This window comes from Mustela nigripes, chromosome X (genome assembly GCF_022355385.1).
Source record: "Mustela nigripes isolate SB6536 chromosome X, MUSNIG.SB6536, whole genome shotgun sequence".
In the NCBI taxonomy this organism is placed as follows: Eukaryota; Metazoa; Chordata; class Mammalia; order Carnivora; family Mustelidae; genus Mustela; species Mustela nigripes.
In genome coordinates, this window is record NC_081575.1 from 64,032,460 (window position 1) to 64,041,813 (window position 9,354).

Here is a 9,354-nt window from a genome sequence, read left to right on the forward strand (position 1 = left end):
TTCTACTGTATTTCTAGTTTCTATCTCATTGATCTCTGCTCTAATCTTGATTATTTCCCTTCTTGTGTGTGGAGTTGGCTTACTTTGTTGTTGTTTTGATTCTCTAGTTCTCTCAAGTGTAACAAGAGCTGGTTTATTCTGGATTTTTCAGTGTTTTTGAGGGAGGCTTGCATGGCTATGTATTTCCCCGTTAGGACCGCTTTTGCTGTATCCCATAGGTTTTGGACTGAAGTGTCTTCATTCATGAAATGTTTCAGTTCTTCTTTGATCTTCTGGTTGATCCAAGCATTCTTAAGCAAGATGGTCTTTAGCTTCCAGGTGTTTGAATTCCTTCCAGACTTTTCCTTGTCGTTGAGCTCCAGTTTCAAAGCATTATGATCTGAGAATATATACTGGGATCTCAATATTTTGATATCATTTGAACCCTGACTTGTAACCCAGTATGTGGTTTATTCTGGAGAAGGTTCCATGTGCACTCGAGAATCAGTATTCTGTGTTTTGGGGGTGGATTCTGTATATATCTATGAGGTCCATCAGGTCCAATGTGTCATTCAATGGTCTTGTTTCTTTGTTAATTTTCTGCTTGGATGATCTATCTATTACTGAGAGTGGCATGTTATGCTCCCCTCCAATTAATGTATTCATATCAATATGACTCTTTATCTTGATTGACAGTTGTCTTATGTATTAGGCTGCTCCCATATTGGGGGTATATGTATTTACATTTTTTAGGTCTTCTTGGTGGATAGACCCTTTAAGAATTATGTAGTGTCCTTCTGTAGCTCTGACTACAGTTTTTATTTTAATGTCTAATTTATCTGATCTGAGAATCACTATCCCAGCCTTCTTTTGAGGCCCATTGTCATGAAGCATGCTTACCATCCTTTCACTTTCAGTCTGGATGTATCTTTAGGTTCAAAATGGGTCTTTTGTAGACAACATTAGGATGGGTCCTGTCATTTTATCCAATCTGCAGCCCTGTGCCATTTTATGGGCGCATTTAATCCATTCATGTTGAGAGTGATTATTGAGAGATACGTTTTTATTGATATCATGTTACCTGTGACACCTTTGTTTCTATAGATTGTCTCCATATATTTCTGTTCAATGATATTCTTGGGTATTCTCCTCTTTTATAGAACTCCCCCTTAATATTTCTTGCAGTGCAGGCTTGGTGGTCACATACTCTTAAACCTTGCCAGTCTTGGAAGCTCTTTATCTCTCCATCCATTTTGAAGGTCAATCTTGCTGGGTAAAGTATTCTTGGCTGCATGTTCTCCTCATTCACTGCCTTGAATATGTCTGGCCAGCCCTTTCTGGCTTGCCAGGTTTCTGTGGAAAGGTCTGCTGTTATTCTAATGGGCTTTCCTCTGTATGTAAGAAATTTCTTTTCCCTAGCTGCTTTCAAGAGATCCTGTCTATAATTATGATTCATTGCTTTCACAATCAGGTGTCTTGAGGTCTTTCTAGATTCTATGATCTTGGGGGCAGTCTTTTCTGCCTCTAGTACACAAACTCTGGTTCCATGAGTGAGATTGGGAAAGTTTTTCATGGAGAATTTGTTCAACTATATCTTCTAGTCTTCTTTCTTTCTCCTCTGTCTCAGGGATTCAAATAATTCTGAAGTTGGAACGTTTCATGGCGTCATTTATTTCCCTAATTCTTTTTTGTGACTTTTAAGCTGTTTGTTCCAGGCTTCCTCCTGATCCTTTTCCTCTATCAGTTTGTCCTTCATTTCACTAATTCTATCTTCTGCCTCAGTTTACCCTAGCTTTTAGAGAATTTAGATTAGATTGGAACTCTTTGAAAGCATTGTTAACATCATCCCTGGTAGCTTTCACTTCTGCCCTAATCAATTCCATTTTGTCATCCCCAAGATTTTCTTCAACCTAGCTATTGCCTCGATAATTGTTAGCCTGAGTTCCCTTTCTGACCTATTGTTTATGTCCATATCCAATAGCTCTGATGGAGAGGGCCCAGTCTCTGAATTTTTCCTCTTTTGGGCTTTCCTCTTCCTAGTCATTTTGGTGAGATACAGCTGAACGGATGTGTAGATGAATGTATCAACCATGGTGCAGGGAAGGTGCACTCTGGAACACTTCTGAGCAATTGAGAATCCCCACCAAAAGAAAGAAAGAAAGAGAAAGAGAGAGAGACAGAAAAAAAAATAAGAAAGAAAAAATAAAAGAGAAGGCCCAGCCTGAATTGACCCTAAAAGTAGGATTTATAAAGTATGCAAACAAAAACAGACAAACAAAAAGACTGACAAAAGTAGATGAAAAAATAAATAAAAACCAAAAAAAAGAACCTCGTCAAATTGAACCCCAAGTATAAGATTTATATACTACCAGAACAAAAACAAATACACAGAAATACTGACAAAAGAAAAAGATAGGAGGGTGGTTATAAATTCTCAGTGTGGGTGAGGAAATTTATTTTGATTCTTCCTGAATGTATCTTGATATCTTTTTTAAAAGACTCAACTTTCCTGAGATAAAGAGGGATTAAAACTGGTTTACATATAGGGGTAGCATTGATTGGGTAAAGGGGATTACCTTGAAGTAATTACCCCTCCTACCCCCATCAAGGGGCTGGGCTCTGAGGAAACCAGTTTTTCAGGCTTCTGTTCTCTGGAGGGTTTCTTTTGTTTGTTTTTGCTTTGTTTGTTTGTTTTTTCTCCCCTTGGCAGCTTTTTGCAGTTCTTTGGAGGTTTAGAGGAAAGCAAACTGCACCCAGACCTCCATCTCTGAGAGAAGCCTCAGTCTGTTCCACTCTGGGTGCTCCAGAACACATAAATATCCCCTCTGCCACTAGCAGATCATGTCCCCAGTCATGGTCTCTGGGGTCATAGGAATGCCTGCTTGTACCCAAAACCATGAGAAATACTAGCTGCGGCTGTCTGGGCAGGTCCAGACTGCCAGAGAGGTCCCATCCAGAGATAACACACTGCTATTTTCACACTGGATGGGGCTGAGAGTGTTCAGAATATCCTGGCCCTAGAGAGTGCTGGCTAGTGCCTGCACAGACCACTCTCAGGGGAGGGTGTGCAGTGAGACTCAGACCCTGGTCACGCAGTGCCCGTGCAGAGCACAAAAGGCTTGGTTCTAGAGAGTGCCAGCTGGCATCCACTCCAGGTGCCTTCATGGGTGTTGCCACCCAGATGCTCTCAGTCATGCTGGCAGCTCAGGGACCAAGACCTGGATTCTTCGTTGCACTCTCTGGTTCCACACCAGTGGTGGCCAACCTTGGTCCGTGGGCTTAAATCCCTGTCCCTAACCACCCTATTCCACCAATTTCCCCTTAAGACATTTTGCTCTTTTTGAGTGCTTTCAAGCAGACTCCAAGTTAATGTTGGTCCCCAATCATAGTGTACTCTCCTATTGAGGTATTACTTTTCCAATGGGCCACTTCTGGTGGCTCCCTCCCCCTTTTGTTTATCCTCCAATATTTGTCTGATGTTCCCACTCCACGTTACCTGTCCACTGGTGTCTTCTGCTCCTATAGAGATCCAGAAGTGTATAATTCTAATTTCAGGGGTGATCAGAGGCCTTTGGTAGGTAATCAGCTCACTTTAGGGGACTGGTTGAAACAAAACCTCCTACTTTTCCGCCATCTTGTCTCTTCCTTTCTGAAGGTATCAAACTTCTTGATTTCAAGCTATCCTCTAAAGTCATATAGTAATCAAAAGAGTATGGTAGTGACATAAAATCAGATATAGCGATGGAACAGAATCAAGAGCCCCAAAATAACCCAAGAATATCTGGTCAACTAATATTTGACAAGGAAGCCAAGAATACTCAAAGGAGAAACAACAACTCTTCAAGAAATGGTGCTGGGGAAATTTGAGTAGCCACATGTAAAAGACTAACACCAGATTTCTATTTTACATGGCTCTCAAAAGCTGATATGGATTAAAGACAAATGAAACACCTGAAGCTGTAAAACTCTTAGACAAAAACATAGAAGAAAAACTTCTTGACATAGGTTTTAATGATATTTTTTAAAGTATGACAACTAAAGCACAAGCAACAAAATAAAAAATAAACATGGATGACATCACATTAAAAGCTTCTTCATAGCAAAATAAAAATCAACAATATAAAAAGATAATTTACAGAATGGGAAAAATTTTTGCAAATCATATATCTAATAGGGGCAATATCCAAATTATACATGGAACTCATACAACTCAACAGGAAAATCTAATTAAAAGTGGGCAAACACCTGAAATGGATATTTTTCCAAAAAAAAGATATGTAAATGGTAAACGGATACATGAAAAAAAAATACAGTATCAGAAATAATTAAGGAAATGTTAATGAAAACTACAATGACATATATCCTCATACGTGTTAGAATGGCTAACATCAGAAAGAAAATATATAACAAATGCAGTTGAGGAGGTGGAGAAAATGGAAAACCATGTGCTGTTGTTAGGACTGTAAATTGGTACAGTCATATGGAAAACAGTCAAAATGTCTCAACAAACAGATATCTGGGACCAGATGACTTAACAGGTGAATTTTACCAAACATTTAAAGAACAGCTGATACATATTCTTGTCAAACTATTCAAAACAATACAAAAGGAAGGAAACCTTCCAAATTCATTCTATGAGGCCAGCAGTAACCTGATACCAAAACCCATAAAGACACCACTGAAATAGAAAATTATAGACCAATATCGCTGATGAACACAGATGCAAAAATTCTCAATGAAATACAGATTAAATTCAATAGCACATTAAAATAATCATTCATATGATCAAATGTTATTTATTCCTGGGTTGCATGTGTGCTTCAATAGTCACATATCAATCAACATGATACATCACATTAATAAAAGGATAAGAACAGATGATCCTTTCAAAAGAAGCAAAAAAGCTTTTGACAAGAAACAACAATTCATGATTTTAAAAAATCTCAATAAAGTACCATTAGAAGATACAAACCTCAACATAATAAAGGCAATGCATATATACCCACAGCTAATATCATCCTCAATTGGGAAAAATTAAGAGCATTTCTTTATGGTCAAAAACAAGACAAAGATGTCAACTCTCACCACTGTTATTTAACATAGTACTGGAAGTCCTAGCCTCAGCAATCACAGAACAAAAAGAAATAAATGGCATCAAAATTGGCAGAGAAGTAGTAAACCTTTTGTTATTTGGAAAGGACATGATACTCCATATAGAAAACCCAAACGGCTGCACCAAAAAATTGGTAGAACTGATACACTGAATCTGTAGTCACAGGACACAAAATCAATGTACAGAAATCTGTTGCATTACTATACAGAACATTGAAGCTACAGAGGAAGAAATCAAGGGATCAGTCTCATTTACAATTCACCCAAACCCATAAAGTACCTAGGAATAAACCTAAGCAAAGTAAAAGTCCTGTACTCTGAAAACACTAATGAAAGAAATTGAAGATGACACAAAGAAATGGAAAAACATTCCATGCTCATGGATTGAAGGAAAAAATAATGTTAAAATGTTTATATTGCATAATCCAATCTACACATTTAATGTAATCCCTATCAAAATACCAACAGCCTTTTTCACAGAGCTAGAACAAACAATCCTACAATTTGTATGGAACCACAAAAGACCCCAAATAGTCAAAGCAACCTTGAAAAAAAGAAAGCAAAGCTGAAGGTATCGTGATCCTGAACTTCAAGTTATATTACAAAGCTGTAGTCATTGACACAGTATGGTAGTGACACAAAAATGGACACATACATTAATGGAACAGAATAGAAATGGACCCACAGCTATATGGTGAAATAATCTTCAACAAAGCAGGAAATAATATCCAATGGGAAAAAAGACAATCTCTTCAACAAATGATGTTGGGAAAACTTGACAGCAACATGCAGAAGAATGAAACTGGAGCACCTTCTTACACCATACACAAAACTGAATTCAAAAATGGATGAAAGACCTAAATGTGAGACAAGAAACCATTAAAATATTAGAGGAGAACAGAGTCAGTAATGACTTTGACATCAGCCATAGCAACTTCTTACTAGATATGTCTCCTGAGACAAGAGAAACCAAAGCAAAAATAAACTATTGGGATTCATCAAAATAAAAACTTCTGCACAGCAAAGGAAACAATCAACAAAACTGAAAGATAACCTACTGAATAGGAGAAGATACCTCCAAATGCAGTAAACAACCATCACCACCATCATCATCATCACCATCATCATCCAGTTAAGAAATGGGAAAAAGACATGAATAGATATTTTTCAAAGACATACAGATCACCAACGGACATGTGAAAAAATGTTCAACATCCCTGATAATCAGGGTAATGCAAATCAAAACTACAATGAGATATCACCTCACACTTTTCGGAATGGCTAAAATTAATAACACAGGTATGAACAGATGTTGGTGAGTCTGTGGAGAAAAGAAATCCTTCTTATACTGTTGGTGTGAATGAAAACTGGTGTAGCCAGTCTGGAAAGTAGTATGGAGGTTCCTCAAAAGGTTAAAAATAAAACTACATTACTATCTAGCAATTGCACTAATATATTTGCCCAAAGAAAACAAAAATACTATTTGAGAGGGGTACATGTACCCTGGTGTTTATAGCAGCATTATCAATAATAGCCAATTTTTGGAAAGAGCCCAAATTTCCATCTACCAATGAATGGGTAAAGAAGAAATGGTGTATATATACATAATGGAATATTACTCAACCATAAAAATAATGAAATCTTGCCATTTGCAATGATGTGGATGGAGCTAGAGATTATTATGCTAAGCAAAAGAAGTCAGAGAAATACAAATACCATATGATTTTTCTCATATGTGGCATTTAAAAAACAAAACAAATGATCATAGGGCAAAAAAGAGATAGGAAAAAGCAAGAAACAGACACTTAGCTATGGAGAAGAAACTGATGGTTAACAGAGTGGCAATGGGTGGAGGGATGGTTTAAATAGGTGAGGGATTTAAGGATTGTCCTTGTTGTGATGAGCACTAGATGTAGGTAAGTTTTGAACCCTGGATTGTACACTTGAACACTGGAGGTTAACTAACTGGAATTTAAATAAAAAACAGAAGAGATTTATGGTTAGTAGAGGGAAGGGGTGATGGGAAGGGGAACTGGGTGAAGGTGGTCAAAGTATGAAACTTCCAGTTAAATAAATAAGTACTAGGGATGTAATGTATAACATGATTACTATGATGAACACTGCTATATGACATATATAAAAGTGGTTAAGGGAATAGATACTAAGAACTCCCATTAAAAGAAAAAACTTTTGTTTTCTTTTTCTTTTCTTTGTATCTATATGAGATGATAGATGTTAACTAAACTAATTGTGGTAGTCATTTCATGATAAATGTAAGTCAACTCATTATGCTGTACAAATTAAACTCATGCAGCATTTCATGTCAAGTATATGCAAATAAAACTAAAAAAATAATGATCAAACAGATAAAAACAAGCAGAGATGGGAACATGTCCAAAGGACAATGGATCCAACCTGAAAGAGGCCCCCATGGATAAATCTGGAATGATTTGAGCTATAAATAAATCACAGTATTATGTTATATTAGGATGGAAAAAATATACTCATAAGTCCTGCTGATATAAAAAATGGTTGAATATATCAATAAATAATAAATAACAAAGGATTCTTACCTAAAAATTTTTAAATTTTTTATATTATTTTATATTTTCAGTGTTCCAAAATTCATTGTTTATGCACCACACCCAATTCTCTATGCAATACATAATACCCACTGCCAGTCTCACCTATCCTCCTACCCCTCTCCCCTTCAAAACCCTGTTTGTTTCTTAGTGTCTAGAGTCTCTCATGCTTTGTCTCCCCCTCTGATTTCCCCCAATTCACTTTTCCCTTTCTTCTCCTAATGTCCTCCATGTTATTCCTTATGCTCTGCAAGTAAGAGAAACCATATGATAATTAACTCTTTCTGCTTGATTTATTTCACTCAGCATAATCTCCTCCAGTTTCAGTTGGTACAAAAGTTGGATATTCCTCCTTTCTGATGGATATCATAATATTCCAGTGTATATTTACCTAATAATTTTAATTAATACATGAGGAGAAAGAGAGAAATAAAAAATCATTGTAAAATATCACTGTAATAATTACTGAAGGCAAAATTTACTTATGACAGCTTAAAATAGTGGGATAAACTGGATATAATTGCATAGCCTCATGTATATCTTTCTGAAGTCTATTAATTACTGTGGCAGTTTTAACATAGCTCAGAAATTCTTTTATACTTTTTTTCTTCAGATGATGCAGCTTAATTCCTTATTACTCAACTGCACAGTAGACTTAGCTGGACTTAGAATTTTAAAGAAAAGTAAATGTCAAGGGGAAAAGAGGGCTTTTATAGTGGAGAAACCTGATAGATACCATCTTAACCAAGTCAAGATTGACTTTTATTAAGTCATGTTGATAACAGTAACCCTCTGATATGATGTACTGAGAAAGGCACATCAACTCAATGAGAAAAATATCAGAAAACCCAAATTGATAGACAATGTATTGTCTATCATTGGACAATAGTCTATCAATTGTCTGTCATCTTGAGAGACAAGGAGAGACTAAGAAAATGTCACTGATTTGAGAAGACTAAGAAGATACGCTGATTGAATGCAATATTCTTCTTTTTAAATTGGATCGTGAGGTCAATAAAGACATTAATGAAAAAAATAGGATAAAGTTTGTATTTTAGAGAATTACACCGATTATTAGATTTTATAAATATACTTTGTTTAAAAAATGCTATTGGCATAGGGAAGCATGGCAAAGAGTATATGGGTAATCTCGGTATTATCATATTTTAAACTCTTCTGTAAATCTAAAATTACTTCAATACAAAAATTAAAGCAAATGTAAAATGTAGAGATACTGATGACTTAAAACATATCATAGACTATGCTTAAAATATTATCTCTATAGAAGTTCTGCACTCAATAAATCATATTTATTTCATTCTGCACAGAGGGGATATTCATAAAAAACAATGATGCTTTAAGCCATATATCAAGCCCCAGAAAATTCCAAAGGTCACTATCATCCAAACTACTTTTTTCTTTTTTTATTTTTATCATAACAGTATTCATTATTTTTTCACCACACCCAGTGCTCCATGCAATCTGTGCCCACTATAATACCCACCACCTGGTACCCCAACCTCCCACCCCCCCGCCATTACAAACCCATCAGATTGTTTCAGAGTCCATAGTCTCTCATGATTCACCTCCCCTTCCAATTTCCCCCAACTCCCTTCTCCTCTCCAATTCCCCTTGTCCTCCATGCTATTTGTTATGCTCCACAAATAAGTGAAACCATATG